This window comes from Marmota monax, unplaced genomic scaffold, assembly GCF_021218885.2.
Source record: "Marmota monax isolate L192 unplaced genomic scaffold, Marmota_monax_Labrador192_F-V1.1 WCK01_AAM20220418_F8-fsc00011, whole genome shotgun sequence".
Classification (NCBI taxonomy): Eukaryota; Metazoa; Chordata; class Mammalia; order Rodentia; family Sciuridae; genus Marmota; species Marmota monax.
Window position 1 is genome coordinate 21941551 of NW_026693082.1, and position 15365 is coordinate 21956915.

The 15365-nt window shown below is 45.5% G+C and overlaps 1 long non-coding RNA gene across 1 annotated transcript; it reads left to right on the plus strand.

The window, feature by feature from the left end:
• The first annotated feature begins 6087 nt into the window (after positions 1 to 6087).
• On the plus strand, positions 6088 to 9406 carry LOC124099268 (uncharacterized). The gene is made up of 3 exons (XR_006853907.2): positions 6088 to 6222; positions 6364 to 6559; positions 7019 to 9406. It is a non-coding gene; the product is annotated as an uncharacterized LOC124099268 (long non-coding RNA).
• Positions 9407 to 15365: the final 5959 nt, after the last annotated feature.

A 15365-nucleotide genomic window follows, 5' to 3' on the forward strand; every position in this document is an offset into this window, starting at 1 on the left:
ATGCCATAATTTCATTCTTCTTTATGGCTGAGTAATATTCCATTGGTTATATAGCTACCTTTTATTGAGGATCTGCTATGTGCCAGATGTCACGTAAGATGCATTTAAAGCATGCTAGTCTCAAGCTAGAAAAGTCATTCCCTTTACTAAATCATTGGTTTTAAAAATATTGGAGGAATAGGACAATGGGAGAAGAGAGACAACAGAGATCCTGTCAACAGGATCATTTCAGACAGTGTTAACACTGCAAAGAAACAAAATGGTGATGATGCAGTGAGTGGTTTTAAATAGCAAGACCTGGACACCTCTCCAAGGGGGTAATGTTAGTGCCGGGACCGAAGGATATAAAGAGACTGGTGACGTAAACGGCGTTCGTGCACAGGGCCAGCATGGGCAAGGGCCCTGGGGACAGCATGCGCCTGTCACATTATTGAGTTATCTGCAGATCTGCTTTCTCTGCTGGAATCTAAGCAATGTCCTGGTTCCCTTCCACCTGTGGCTCCAGGAAGGTCGGCCTGTCCTTGCTGATGACTGGGCTTCCCCGCGCAGCCTCCTCCTGGCCCACTGGGACCCCTGTCATTGCCCAGAGCCTCTCTCTCCCATCCCCGCGTGGCCCACTCTGGTGGCTCCTAGCGTCACCTGGTATGTGGTGCTCCCGGCTCGCTTTGCCACGTGTAACCTGAGCCGTCCCATGGGCCCTGGCACTCCTGCTGCTGGTCAGGCTCAGCTGAGGTCATCGGCCCACGCCAGGCCCTGGCTGAGCTTAGGCCTGAGGCCGAGCAGGAGCCGGTCGTCCTCGTGGGAGGCTTGAGCTGTGCTCATGAACTCGCGCTTTAGAAAGCTCCTTCCAGCGATCATATGAATAATCCACTGGAGGACAGCCAGCCAGGACACAGGGAAGCCACGACGTGTGTGAACCTGGACGCGGGTCAGGCTTCCGCAGGGCTGATGCCTCACGGTTTCTCCTGGAAGCAACACTCGGGTCTTCACTGATGACCTCCTTGTCCTACACTGGTTCCATGTAGTTGCATGAGATTGATCCCATCTCTAGGTCTGAAGGCCATGTGATAGACCCTGTCTAATCAACTCCAAACAGTCCTGAGTTTATTTGTTTGCTTTATTTACCAAAAGAAAGAAAGAAAGAAAGAAAACAGGAAATGATTGTTTTTCTTCTGGAGTTCTTGAGAGGATAGGATGTACTACTGGTGCTCTGGCAGCCATATTGCTACCATGAAGAAAGAGCCTGTGCACAAATAAAACCCCACACAGAGTATATCAGCCATACAGGATAGGAAGTACCATGATGTTCTCCTCCATCCAGCTGGACACCCGTGACTCAGATGAATGACAAATTTCCTTTTTTGCTTTTTGAAACCAGTTTGAAATGGGGCTCTATTACTTGGAGCCCTACACCTTAATCTTAAATGATATAAATTAAGAAGCTGAGGAGCATTTCCATTACTTGCCCAAAGTCCCACAGGTAGCAGGGAATAGCATTTAAACCCAGGAAACCTACTCCCAGGGTCTTACGTCTGCGTTACCTCTAAGACTAGGGTAGGAATGGAGACGAGTAGATGAGTTGAGAGATGTTGGGCAGTGGAACTATGGCACCGGAAGACAGGCTGACTGTGGTAAACAAAGGGGAATGACTTATGTGACAGGGAGATGATGGAGTCACAGAGAAAGAAAATACCAAATGGAGAATGTATTCAGAGGGTGGAGAAGAATTGGGGGTGACAAGTTGTTTCTGGATGTTTTGAATCTGAAGTGCCCGTGGGCCACACAAATAGAGTTGCTAGGATCGCTAGAGAGCAGAAAGTTCTGGGCTAAGCCAGGCAGGATGGCTCAAGTCTGTAACCTCAGCAACTTGGGAGGCTGAGGCAGGAGGATCACAAGTTCAAGGCCAACCTGGGCAATTTAGCAAGACACTGTTTCAAAATAAAAAGTAAAACAGGCTGGCGGTGTAGCTCAGTTGTACCGCACCCTTGGGTTCAAGCCCCAGTGTTGAAAAAATTTAAAAATCCAGGTTAAACTTGTTCAGTTCTTCAACTGATATTCTTTGAAGTCCTGGAGTGGGTTATAGGGATTTGTGGGAGAACCCAACAGTCAAGGAAAATTTTGGATCTCATGGAGGTTACATTTAAGACTGAGTCATTCAGTGCAAGTAATCTTTGAAGCCTTATGAGTGAATGAAGTGACATAGGGATTGCATATAGGGTAAGTGTATTGGCTTTTCATTGCTGTTACAAAATACCTGACAAAAATGACTTAGAAGAGGAAAGGTTCATTTTATTTTGCCTCACCATTTCAGAGGATTCAGTTCATGGTTGACCAGCTCCATTGTTCTGGGCCTGAGGTGGGGCAGAAGGGGACAGCCGAGGAAACTTTCAGCTCATGATAACTGGGAAGAAGATGTAAAATCTTCTAGGTCCCACCTCCAATTAGGTCCCACCTCCCAGTGGTCCATTCAGCCTCAACAGATTAATCTCCTGATGAGGTCAGAGCCCTTATGACTCAATCACTTCCCCAAAGCTCCTCCTCTGCCTACATGGGACTTCCTGGGACATTCCAGATCCAACCATAACATGAAAGGGTAACTTACTTCTGCATCACAATTTCCTCATCTGTAATTGTTGAGATGAAAGGAATTATTACACGTAAAACATTTAGAACAACCCTCACACTCAATGGTGAGCAGAAGGTTCTGGGCTAAGCCAGGCAGGGTGGTGCAAGCCTGTCATCCTAGAGATTCTGGATACTGAGGCAGGAGGATGGCAAGTTCAAGGTCAGCTTAGTGGGCAATTTAGTGAGACTCTGTCTCAAAACAAAATATAAAAGGGGCTGGGGATGTAGCTCAGTAACAGAGAGCTCTTGGGTTCAATCCCCAGTACTCCCCCCCCAAAAAAAAAATCGGTCTTTCAACCAATATTCTTTGAAGTCCTGCGCAGGCCATAGGGATTGTGGGAGAACTGAGGAGGACAGCCACTGTGCAGTGCTGTGTGGATGCTGATGATGTCAATAAGGAAGACCCTGGGAAGGGCAGGGAAACTGGAACAGAGAGCCAGGCATCCATTTAATCTGTCCCCTGGAAAGAGGACTGTGTCTATCACAAAGGTAAAGGTTATGCCTGGGGCAGGACACGAGGCTTCCTACAGAAGAACTCCAAGTCACTTTGGTAGGACTCCTCCTCTCAGGGAGGGGAGCTTCAAACCCCTCACCTGCACTCACCTGCTTGGAGCATGGCCAGAGTGCTAAGCAGGGACTTGCTTCCAAAGAGTACCGCACAGAAAAGGGACAAAAGTGACCTTTATGGGGAGCCATCTGGCACCTCCTCCCTGGCGAGTGGTCAGGTCAACATCGACAGTGGAAAGGGATGTTGATGGCAGGCGCCTCCACGTGGGTGATGAAAGATGCCCTTCAGCTCTGGGCTCTGCCTCCCCAGACCACTGTCCAGCCCCGTCCTGAGAAAGCACCGCACAATCCCAGGGAGCACAGTCCACCCGGCTCCTGCTCAGGAAGCCTCACAGCCCAGAGGAGACAAGGAGATGAGGGGACCCAGAGCAGCGTGGGCTCCTGGATTAGACCCCGACCTCAACGGGAGGGACTGGTGAAACCCAAATAAAGACCGGGGTCCAGTTAACAATACTGCACCAACATGGGCATCTTGCTTTTGATAGATGCATATGCTAATGTAAGATTGACAGCTCGGGAAACTAGGTGAGGAGTAGAAGGAACTTCTGGTGTATCTTTGCAACTTTTCTAGGGACATACCATTGTAAAATAAAAGGTTATTTTTTTAATGAAAAATGCTCCCATCAATAAAAATATCTATTAGCAAGTATCTTTGTATATTAAAAATTATGTGTTCTTTTAGCCTTTTAAATTATATTTAATTATGTTACTATAAACACTATGAATTAGAATTAATGCCTTTAGGTTCACACAGTCTAGCAGCTCTATTTTTTCTATTTTTTTATTATTATTTATATATATATATTTTTTTTTCTATAACATGTACAATATGAAAATAAGAAATTATACCCCATTTATGTATGATATATCAAAATGCATAAATGCATTATGTACTTTAAAACTAATTAAAACAAATAATTTTTTTAAAAAAAAGGGAGAGAAGGGAATAATGTAACACATAGGCATATTTTTTTAATATTTATTTTTTTAGTTGTAGTTGAACACAATACCTCTATTTTATTTATTTATTTTTATGTGGTGCTGAGGATCGAACCCAGGGCCTCCCACGTACTAGGCGAGCAGTCTACCGCTGAGTCACAACCCCAGCCCCTAACAATCTACATTTTTGATAGTGTGTTTTTCTCTTTTTCTTTATTTTCTTTTTTATTTCTTACATACATGACAATAGTGGAGTGCATTACATTCATAATTATCCATTCACAGCACAATTTCTCGTAACTCTATATATAAAGTATGTTCACGCCAAATTATGACATTATACATGAGTGCTCTCTTTTTTTTTTCATTACGATTCTTAATGCACCTTTATACCACAATTTATCATACCTCTGCTTGTATATAAGGTATGTTGACACCAAATTCACATCTTCATCTCTTTCTTCAATGGGCTGCCCACAGGCCTATGAGGTCAGGGGCTTGTCTGTCACCCTGCCCCACCTCTCTACTGCTTGAAGCCAGGGCCCCATCCTCTGCACGCGTCTTGGCTGCCTGGGGCTCCCAAATATTAAAATGAAGCTGGGTATATTTTTACTGAGCAGCCAATGGTATTCTAGGTCATTTGCATATCATGCTACCTTCTCTCTATCCATCGGTTCTATGGAGGATTTGGACCACATTCCAAGGGCAATAGGAAGGTTTTGGAGGGCTTCAGTAAGGCAGACGTATAATCAGCAGAGTGTGAAACGGTAAGAAAGGGGCAACGTTAGGGGGGTTATTGTCTGGCCTAGAGGAGAAATGGCAGCAACTTAAACCCGGTGCCTGGATGGGAACTCATGATACCACGATGGTCATAAAGTTTATAAACCCTTTGGGGTTTACAGTGTAAATGCATTTAACTTCTTTCCCGATTAATGTTTACAACTCTAGGTAGAATTTCCATTTTGTAAATGGGAAAATCTGGAGTCATAGGGAATTAAGTGAACTGCTCAAGGCTAAGTAGCATAATTTTAACCCAAGCATTTGGATTCCAAATTCAAGGTGCATTCCAGCTCCCAGCTACTACAAGATTACAGGTGAGATATATGGTAACTATTTGGTCCTTTACCCTGTGGGTTAATGGTTTTCCAAATTAATATATTTACAAGCTTTAAAATACAAATCCATGGGCCCTGCCCTAGGAGATTCTAACTCAGTGGTTCTGAGGGGGCCTGGAAGTCTGTAGTGAGTTGGGAGATATAAGGAAATAAAAATATCTATTAGCAAGACCACACCTTGAAAATCGATAGTGCTAAGGACCTTTGCTTGTTGTTATGGTTGGGATGTGAAATGTGTATCTGGTGAGCAGAGCCTCTCTCTGCTTCCTGATTATCATGTGAGCTGCTTCCCCGCCACCACACTCTTCCGCCATGTTGTTCTGCCTCACCCCGAGCCCTAAGGAATGGAGACTGTTATCTACGGGTTGAGACCTCTGAAACCACAAGCCCCCAAATGAACCTTTCCTCCCTAAAATTGTTCCAGTCCAATCTTTTAGTCAGCAAAAAAATGCCGACTAAAATACTTGTTTTCCCAGTTCCCATGCACAGGTAATACTTGAGTCTTCCTTAGGGAATTGTTGTCCCAGTGCACGTTATAAGGACTTAAAAATGAACACAGACTGTTCATACCTATTATTAAGGCAGCTATCTTCTCCAGAGCAGTGGGTGGAATGCTTACGGACTCTCCAAATCCGTATGTTGAAGTCCTAACCCTCAACGTGATGGTACCGGGATGGGGGGGCCCTTGGTGCCATAAGTTTTTGGCAGTGCTGGTGATCAAACCAACGGCCTTGTGCAAGCTAGGCAAGCACTCTACCACCAAGCCACATCCCCTGCCCAGGAGGTGGGGCCCTTGAGAGGTGATGAATGGAATTTCAGTTGTTATAAAAGAGACCCCAGAAAACCAGCTGGCCCCTTCCACCAGGTGAGAGCATAGCTTGAAAGGGTGGTCCATGAACCAGGAAGCAGACCCTCACCAGACACCAAATCTGCGGGCACCTTGATCCTGGACTTCCAGCCTCCAGAATTGGGAGAAGTGAGTTTCTATTGCTTACAAGCCACCCAATGCATGGTATTTTATTATGGTAACACAAGGGGACGGTCACAGTTAGCAAACTTTGCTTTCAAACTATTTTTGCTATTTAATAACTACCTTGTCTCCTTTCCTCCTTCTCAGTGGACACCTCTCCTGTGACCACTGTCCTCACATCCAAGCCTGTCCCTGTGGCTTCCCGGTAGCAGGACTCTAAGCCGCAGTGCAGACCACAGCCACGAGTTCTCTGTAGCTCCTGGTCCAACAGCGCCTGCCACACAGCCGTCTCTTCACAGCAGAAACCTCAGTCTGTGCCTGGGTTTTTGCAGAGCTGAAGAAGGTACAGGAGAGGCTGGTTTGGGTGTTTTCCCATCTTGAAGCACTCGGCCAAACTGCCGGTTAGGACTTCCTTGTGTTAAGAAAAGAACTCAATTGTCCATAATCACTCCCTGTTTTATTTGGCCGGAATGATGGATTTTCTTTCTATTTTGTTTAGCTTTTTGGCACATCTAACATCAGATGTACTTCTTTATGTAATTGCATTCTGTTAACCGCTCTATTTGAAGGTTGCTTAAGCTATGTAGCTTTGCTATTTATGAATTTTATCTACTTTTTAATCACTACCAGAAAATAAATACCTGGGCACTTGTAACTGAAGTTACAAAAGACAGGCCCCAGCTAATGGGGTCTAGGCACTTTGAAGAGCAAAACTACAGTGACCCATCAATGTTTTATTCTCAAGCCTTGTCTCGGCCTCTGCTGGCCCACCTTCAGGTTCCTGTCTCTCTGTTTTCCATAGGAACATTTTCTTGGAGGACAGAATCAGGTGGAAAAGAAGAGAACATATTTCCCTCCACAGAGCCTTGACTTCTCAAAGTCCCTCCCAGAGGCATGGCAGCTACAGAGGAGCTTGCTTCCACTTGAGAGAAGTCCTGGACTACCTCATGCGATCTCTTCCAGCCCCAGGGGCCATGGCTCGGTCTCTACATCAGTGGTGGGGTCTCCAATGTCCAAAGCTATGACTGTACCCTGGGAGCCTGCTATGGACCAGCCGCTGCAGAACTGCTTCCCATACTTACAGACATGGCTTTCTTCCAAACAGATAGGGCTACGCCGCCATTCATCAACCATCGGTGGTTGGTACCCTCTAGGACCCCTCAGCCTCAGGAAGCACATACCCCACAACCCAGGCTTGGCAGTTTTTCCTGACAGCCTCTCAAAGATCACATGTGGTCCCTTCTGGTTAGCCACGTCCATTGCTGGAGAAACCTGGAAATTGTTTCTATGGGACACAGTCAGCTGATACAGCCCCACCCTCCTACCTCCCCTCAACCTTGGATGTGTCCCAAGAACTGATTCCAAAGTATTCTCCTCTTCTGGAAAGCCTCTGAGGTTCAGGGAATATTTCAGCTCTTTCTCGGATGTTTCCCATCTTAAAGGGTGGGATTGAACGGGTCATTTTACCTCTTTCTCCCTAAGGGGCTGGCCATGGGACATATATTCTGCTTCTTTATAGCAATATGGCCAGGAGGAGTAGAAAACTTTGTGCCTTTGAAAACAGTGTGGTAACTTTCGACTCTTTTGAGTTCCTCCTGATTCTGCTTGTGGGGTGGAGGAGTAGCACCCCCTCCCTGGGCACTGTCTATAAATAACCCCCTGGTTTTAGGGGGCCTGGACCACCTTCTGGGAAAGATGACATGTTCCTCTGCTTTCATAACCTTTTTAAGACAGTGAGTTGGTGGGGAAAGGCTGGCTTCTAAGGAGAACAGCTTGGAGTCTACATCGTGACCACTCACAGGCTTGGTGGACTTGGGTCTAAACTTCCAACAGGTTTAATCCAAGAGGTGAAGACGTGGGATAGGTAGGGTCTTTGGATAGAGGAACAGAGACCACAAAATAGTGGATCACTGCATAGGGGTGGAGGCTGTCTGGGTCATCAGGGTGGAAGCAGGACCCTTCACAGTAGCTGAGGGAGGGGTACGATGACAAGTTCCTGCCCTCCAGAAAGAGAGAGAGTATTCTGGCAAGGAGGAGGCAGATGGTCAGGCCCCAAGCCAGGCAGCTGTGGTTTGGGGCAGGGTTCCAGGGCCAGCAGGGGGTGGAGTCCAAATGGGAGCTGAGCAGGCGCCCAGTCATATGCCAGTCTTGGCCCATGGGATGGGTTTAGACAGAAATGTCCTGGGGCAGGACATCTGGGTGCCAAAGAGCTTTCTCCAGGCCTCTGGGTCCTAGCCTTAGGGTCTTGGCCTTAGCAAGACTGACCATTCCTCCTTTCCCCCCGTGGGGGCAAGGGCCCCAGATTATAAGCCAACCAAACTTGTGTAGGATCAGCTCGGCTACCTAGGAGGCCATAGGAGTTGTGGGATTACCTTCCCCGCATCTTTCCTACAAGATCCCGACTCTTCTCATGATAGGCAGCCATTGCTACACACTGAAACAGATGAGGTCTTGCAGTCTGCTGGAAGTTGCGATTGAAATCTGTGAAATACGTATACAAGAAGAGACTGTAGATGGCAGACAGATTTATATGTACCTCCATATAGATGAGGCATACTCACGCATAAGCATAGGTCTTATATACATAGTAGATGAATTTCTAAAAAGTTGTATATAGATTCTATTTTTGTGAATGATCCTTTTTTGAAATTTGCCAAGGCAACATCTCCTGATGAACCTATATGTTCTCTTTAATTAAAGAGGGGATATATGCGTGGTTTTATTTTTGGTTTTTGGGGGGTTTTTTTGTACTAGGGATTGAACCCAGGTGTTCTCTATCACTGAGCTACATCCCATGGCTTCTTATTTTTTATTTTCAAGACAAGATCATGCTAAGTTACTGAGGGTCTGAGTTGCTGAGGCTGGCCTCAAACTTACAATCCTCCTGCCTCAGCCTCCTGCGTCACTGGGATTACACCACCATACCTGGAAAACATTCTGCAGCCTAACTTGTTTTTTCTTTCTTATCTAATTGTACAAGCTCAGAGCTAAACTTTCTTGGTTTGTCTTCTAACATGGTTGTTTTCTTTTTTTCAATCCATGTTGTTACTTGTCTTCTGTCTGTAAGTCCATGAGGTAATAACTTTATGGATATTTATCACATGGAATTTTCAATGATTTCAGTGGTATCATGGTATCACTTGGAAGAATAATGTATAAGCAATAAATAAATGAGTCAAATTTTCTAGAATCTTTTAAAGTTTGGAAAGTTGGCCAAGTGATATGTGACTAGGTTCTGGGAAGCCAGAGGACTTCTGTTGTAATGAACAGTGTGTCATTGTGAAAGTCACCTGGCAAGTCTTGAGCACAGGGCCAGACCTCTACGGTGGTTGCGGGTGACACTGGGTGTGCTCCTGGGAGGGATTTAATCTGAAGTACCTCCTTGTCCCAGGGGACTTCTGGCCTCCAAAGGCAGGCTGGCTGTGCCAGTGTCTCCCTTGGCACCTCCTCTCTCAGCCACACTTGCAAACACACCTAGGAATGCTGGCCGCATCCTCCCTGGGCAGTTCGGACAATGGCTTTGCAGTCCTGTTTCTGACCCGCTTGGTCAACACGGCGCCTTGACTCAAAGATATCAGCGCAGAGAAAGGGCCGCTGTGTCCCCAGGCCCATTCCTCAGGGCGGGGCAGGGAGAAAGGCAACTCGATCTGCCCCTTCGCCCTCTGGGGAGAAGCTCAGGCTGCAATCTCCCCTTTCTACCCAGAGCCAGCCGGAGGCACTGGCTGGTCTAGAAGGACTGACTTGGTTTCTTATGCTGCATCTCCTTCCCCTGTCTTCCTCCTCTCTGTGTTCCTGGAGATAATTTGCCGAGGCAGGAATGTGTATTGGGAAACCGTCCACCAGAACTCCACATGGCCCGGAGCAGATGTGCGGCTCTGCTTTGTTGGGGATGGCCAGCTGGGCTGGCGTCTAGGAGTCCTGCTGACCCCCTGGGCTAAGGGGTGAGTGTGGCCGGCAGTACTGGCCCCAGGAGACCCCAGAGATGAGCAAGATGCTCCAGGCAGAAGCCACTGGTGCAGAGAGAATGGCATTGAGATCCCCGGTCAGCTGGAGAGGAAGAAAGAAAGGACAATAGACGGCTCCCCTCTGAAGCAGCTCCTCAGGCCTCATGTCATAGAACAGAAAGGAAGGTTCTAGAAATGACCGGAAGTGGTTTTCAAATAAGTGGAGGAGTACCATGGGCAAAAGAATTGGGCTGATTTTGTGAGATTTTAGAGTGTCACAACTGAGACCTGCAAACACAGGTTAGAATTGGGTTCAAAATAAGGAAGAACTTAAAGTTGTTCAAAAATATCTTGAGGCCATGGATGGATGGATAGATAAACAAAACATGGTAGAGTCCCACAATGGAATATTATGCAACTTGAAACAAGAAGAAAAAAAAATTTTTTTTTTTTTTTTTTTTTTGGTACAGGGGATTGAACCCAGGGGCACTTAACCACTGAGCTACGTCCCCAGCCACTTTTTGTATTTTATTTAGAGACAGGGTCTTGCTGAGTTGCTTGGGACCTCTCTAAGTTGCTGAGGGTGGCTCATGATCCTCCTTTCTCAGCCTCCCAAGCTGCTGGAATTACAGGCGTGCACCACGGCACCCGGCCAGGAAGGAAATTCTGACACAGGCTCCAAAGTGGGTGAAACTTGATGGAGTCTAAGTGAAATAAGCCAGTCGGAAAGGACAAATACTGTATGATCCCACTGACAGACAGGGGATGCAGAAAGTAACCAGAACAGTGAAATTCACAGAGACGGAAGGCTATGAGGACAATTAGAAAAGAGAGGCAGGAAGGCAGGGAGGCCAGCTTCCTGGGAAAGGAGAGCCATCCCGATGAGCGAGGCAGCCTCTTCTGCCTTCCACTGTCAGGTGTGTGTGAGGGGCCGCAGTGGCAGGGACTCCTTAGCTCGGGAGGCTGCGTGGTGTAGCTAGAAGCTCTGAGATGTTGAAGGAAGAGTGTTTATTCCACCCCAGCAGCCTCACTTTCCACATCAGTAAAATGGCAACAATCCCTTTGCAGAGAAGGGAGGTCTGTGTGAAAGTTTATTCTTATTATTGTCCCTATATTATTATTATTATTATTATTATTATTATTACTGGTCTTATTTTTATTGGTACTAGGGATTGAACCTAGGGGCACTTAACAACTGAGCATCATCCCGCCCTTTTTTTTTTTTTATAGTTTTTATTTTGAAACAGGTTCTCGCTAAGTTGCTTAGGGCCTTGTAGGTTGCTGAGGCTAACCTTGAATTTGCAATCCTCCTGCCTCAGCCTCCACAGTAGCTGGGAGTACAGATGTGCACCACCATGCCCAGCCTATAATATTATTTTTTAAAAGTCTACTTTGAAAAAATTTTTTTTAATTGTTGATGAACCTTTATTTTATTTATATGCAGTACTGAGACTCAAACCCAGTGCCTCACACAGGCTAGGCAAGTGGTCTAGCATTGAGCTACAACCCCAGCCCCGAAAATTATTCTTTTAAAGCATACCTTAGCATGATTTGTCTATCAGTGATGTGGTTCTTGCCAAACCCATTTTGCAACCTGGAAAGGGAGTTGATATTGCAAAATACATTATCCTTGTACTGCAATGACACAACAGTAAAACCCTGCACTCTTTTGGACATCCTGGAGTGTTTTATGAATGGCGGGGTGATTTCTTCTTGGTGCAGGTTTGTGGAGACGTCCTGGGGGCACATCAGTAGCAGAACTGAGACTTGGCCTCTTCGACTCAGGAGACCCTTGGCAACACTATCTTAATCAGAGAACTTTCTGGAAATGGTTCTGTACCTCTGCCAAAGGACAACTGGGAGAGGGACGCCCAAGTCAACAAGGTGGGATGATGAAGGCAGCAAGGGTTTTCCTCAGGAGTGTATCAGCACTTGAACGCGGTGGAGTTGTCTTTTCCCCAGGCACCTCCATCTCCACCTGCCTCTCATTGCCCAAGGCAGAAACGAGAAACTGAAATAACAGAAGCAACTTCCATCGAGATGAAAGCAACAGAAACACTGTGGATGTGTAACTGCCACTCTGCCTGGTCCACAGCAGCTTGGGGCCTCGGAAGGTTGTGATCCAAGGGCTCAGAGATGGAGATTGGGGTCTGTGTTCAAGTCAGCAAGAAGTGGCTCTGCCATTCTCCCACTGCCACAGAGGTACAGCTTGAACAGCCTGGAAGTGACAGGAGTCCACAGGTTGGGGCAGAATCTGCCTGGTGCCCACCCCCTGAGGCTCAGGTCACCTACTGGCCGCCTCCCTGCAGATGGGGGTGCCTGCAGGCTGTGGGAGAAGGCGGCTGCTGTAAGACTCCAGTTATCCTTCCATGCACATAGCCATTTTCCTTGTATTTCACACACATCTTGGTGTTCAAGGTTAAAAGTTTGCCTAAACCTACAGGTGATGGAAACCCAGTTGGGACAAATTTAAACATACATGGGAAATTACAGATTCTCAGGAACTCTAAAATTGAATCTAGGCAGTGAATCTCAGAGGCCAAGTCATAGTATCATAATACTTTGCACTCTCTTTTTGTCTCCATGTTTCCAATATTGCCTTCACTCTCTACTCTGTAGCAACGATACCCACCAAGATGAATCATTGCAACTGAGAAAAAAAGTAGAGATATTTTTAATCATTTAAATTTAATGATTTTTTAATCATTCCAGGAAGACCTTGGGGAGATTCTGTCCATCCTCAAAACAACTACTCTGATTTCCTAACCCAAATCATGTGCCCAATTCTTGAGTCAAAGTATGTGTCAACCACACCCAAATCATTGTCTAAGAACAAGGGAAAACGATCATGAGCAGACAAAAGCCATCTTTTGACATCCTGGTATGTGTTCATGTTTATTCTTACCAGGCTTAGGCCGTATATAAGTTTATATAGTTATATAGTTTATATAGTTATATCATATAGTTGTTGCTGCCTATTCACAGATTACTATGAGAGAATGATTTTACTGATTTTATAGAGAGATAGAAGGTAGAAAAAAAAGATTAAATATAAGCGCTAAAGTATACAGAAGTGGACGAAATGCTCACATTTCATTGGTGGTAAAAAGCAAAGTGATAAACAAGTAAAAATGTTTTGGAAGGTATTGAATTTTTTTTCCCAAGTCGTTTTTTTCAGTCACAAGCATTCATTGTAGGAGATCAAGAGATTTCTGCTTCCAGCCATGATGAAGTAACAGAGAATGGATTTCTCCTCCTCCCTTAAACAACGATAAAAATGGGCAAAATAAATGAAATAATACTTCTCATGTATTGGGTGACAAGCCTCACAGCACTTTGATCTGAGAAGAGGGAGGAAAAAAAAAGGCAAGTCTTACAATTGTCCCAGATGCTGCTGGAGGCGATTTCCAGCCTGCGTGCAAGAGGTAAAAATGGAGTTCTGCAATCTCCTGGAGATGAGGAGCTAGAGATTCAAACCAAGGGAGGTCAAACCACTAGACCTTTTGAGTCAAATCACTAGAAAGGGGGAGGGGGAGCTGGAGAGAGGGAGGGAGCAAGGAAGAGAGAGAGAGCACATTCCAGAGCTCTGCAGAGGGATCACTTTGAAGCTTTAGCTGAGTACTGACCTATACACACACAGACACACACACACACACACACACACACACAGAAACTCTCTGAGGGGAAAGAATCACTTTCAAAAGCAAAAGGATTAACAATTCCTGAGACTTACACAGAACTAGGAATAGAATGGTTTATGCTCCCATAGCTAAAGTAGAAAGATATCCTAAAGTCCTTAGAGGGCGAAGTCTTCTTATTTAGTTTTAAAAGTAGGACTAGATAAGTCTGGACTACAGGCAGCTCTGAACTCACCACAACAAAGATTAAAATCAAGCTTTGAAAGATCCAATGGATCCCAAGTAACAATTCTGTTCCAGAATTGCTCAATACTATTTAAAAGAATACAACAAAATCCAGCAACTAACAGTGTAGAATCATAACATCAGGTATTCAGTCAAAAGTCACCAGGGCTGGGGCTGCGGCTAGGGCTCAGTGGTAGTGCACTTGCCTGGCATATGTGAGGAACTGGGTTCAATTCTCAGCACAACATATAAATAAATAAAGGTCTATCAGCAACTAAACAAAAAAATTTTAAAAATCACAGGGTATGCAAAGAAACAGAAAATCACTACTCACAATGAGGATTAAAAATGATTAATTGTGAAACAGAAGTTATAGGAATGATGAATTTGCAGATAAGAACATTAAGTCGTCAATGTAATATATGCTGCTGAATTACAAGAAAGTAAAGGAAAAAATAAGAGTTGCACTGGCTGGAGAATAATGCGGCAGAGCCGAGAGGGTGAGGAGGCTGCGTCTGGCTTCCGCTCTCACAGCCATGGCAGCACCTTGAGCTCCATGGAGACAGTGCCCGGGCAAGTGAGAGCTGGACAGGCACTGGGTGACTCTGGGCCTCACTGAGGAAAAGCAACTAAACATGGGCAAAGGAGATCCTAAGAAGCCGAGAGGCAAAATGTCATCATATGCATTCTTTGTGCAAACTTGCAGGGAGGAGCATAAAGAAGAAGCACCCAGATGCTTCAGTCAACTTCTCAGAGTTTTCTAAGAAGTGCTCAGAGAGGTGGAAGACCATGTCTGCAAAGAGAAAGGGAAATTGGAAGACACGGCAAAGGCGGGCAAGTCCCGTTATGAAAGAGAAATGAAAACCTCTATCCCTCCTAAAGGGGAAACAAAAGAAGTTCAAGGATCCCAATGCACCCAAAAGGCCTCCCTCGGCCTTCTTCTTGTTCTAAGCATACTGTTCTGAGTATCACCCCAAAATCAAAGGAGAACATCCTGGCCTATCCATTGGTGATGGAGCACCAATGGGAAAGAAACTGGGAGAGAGGTGGCATCACACTGCCGCAGATGACAAGCAGCCTATGAAAAGAGAGCTGCTAAGCTGAAGGAAAAGTAAGAAAAGGGTACTGCCTATGAGCTAGAGGAAAACCCGATGCAGCGAAAAAGGGAGTTGTCAAGGCTTAAAAAAGCAAGAAAAAGAAGGAAGAGGAGGAAGAGGAAGAAGAAGAGGATGATGATGAATAAGTTGGTTCTAGCACAGTTTTTTTTCCCCTTGTCTATAAAGCATTTAATCCCCCTGTACACAACTCACTCCTTTTAAAGAAAAAAAATTAAAATGTAAGG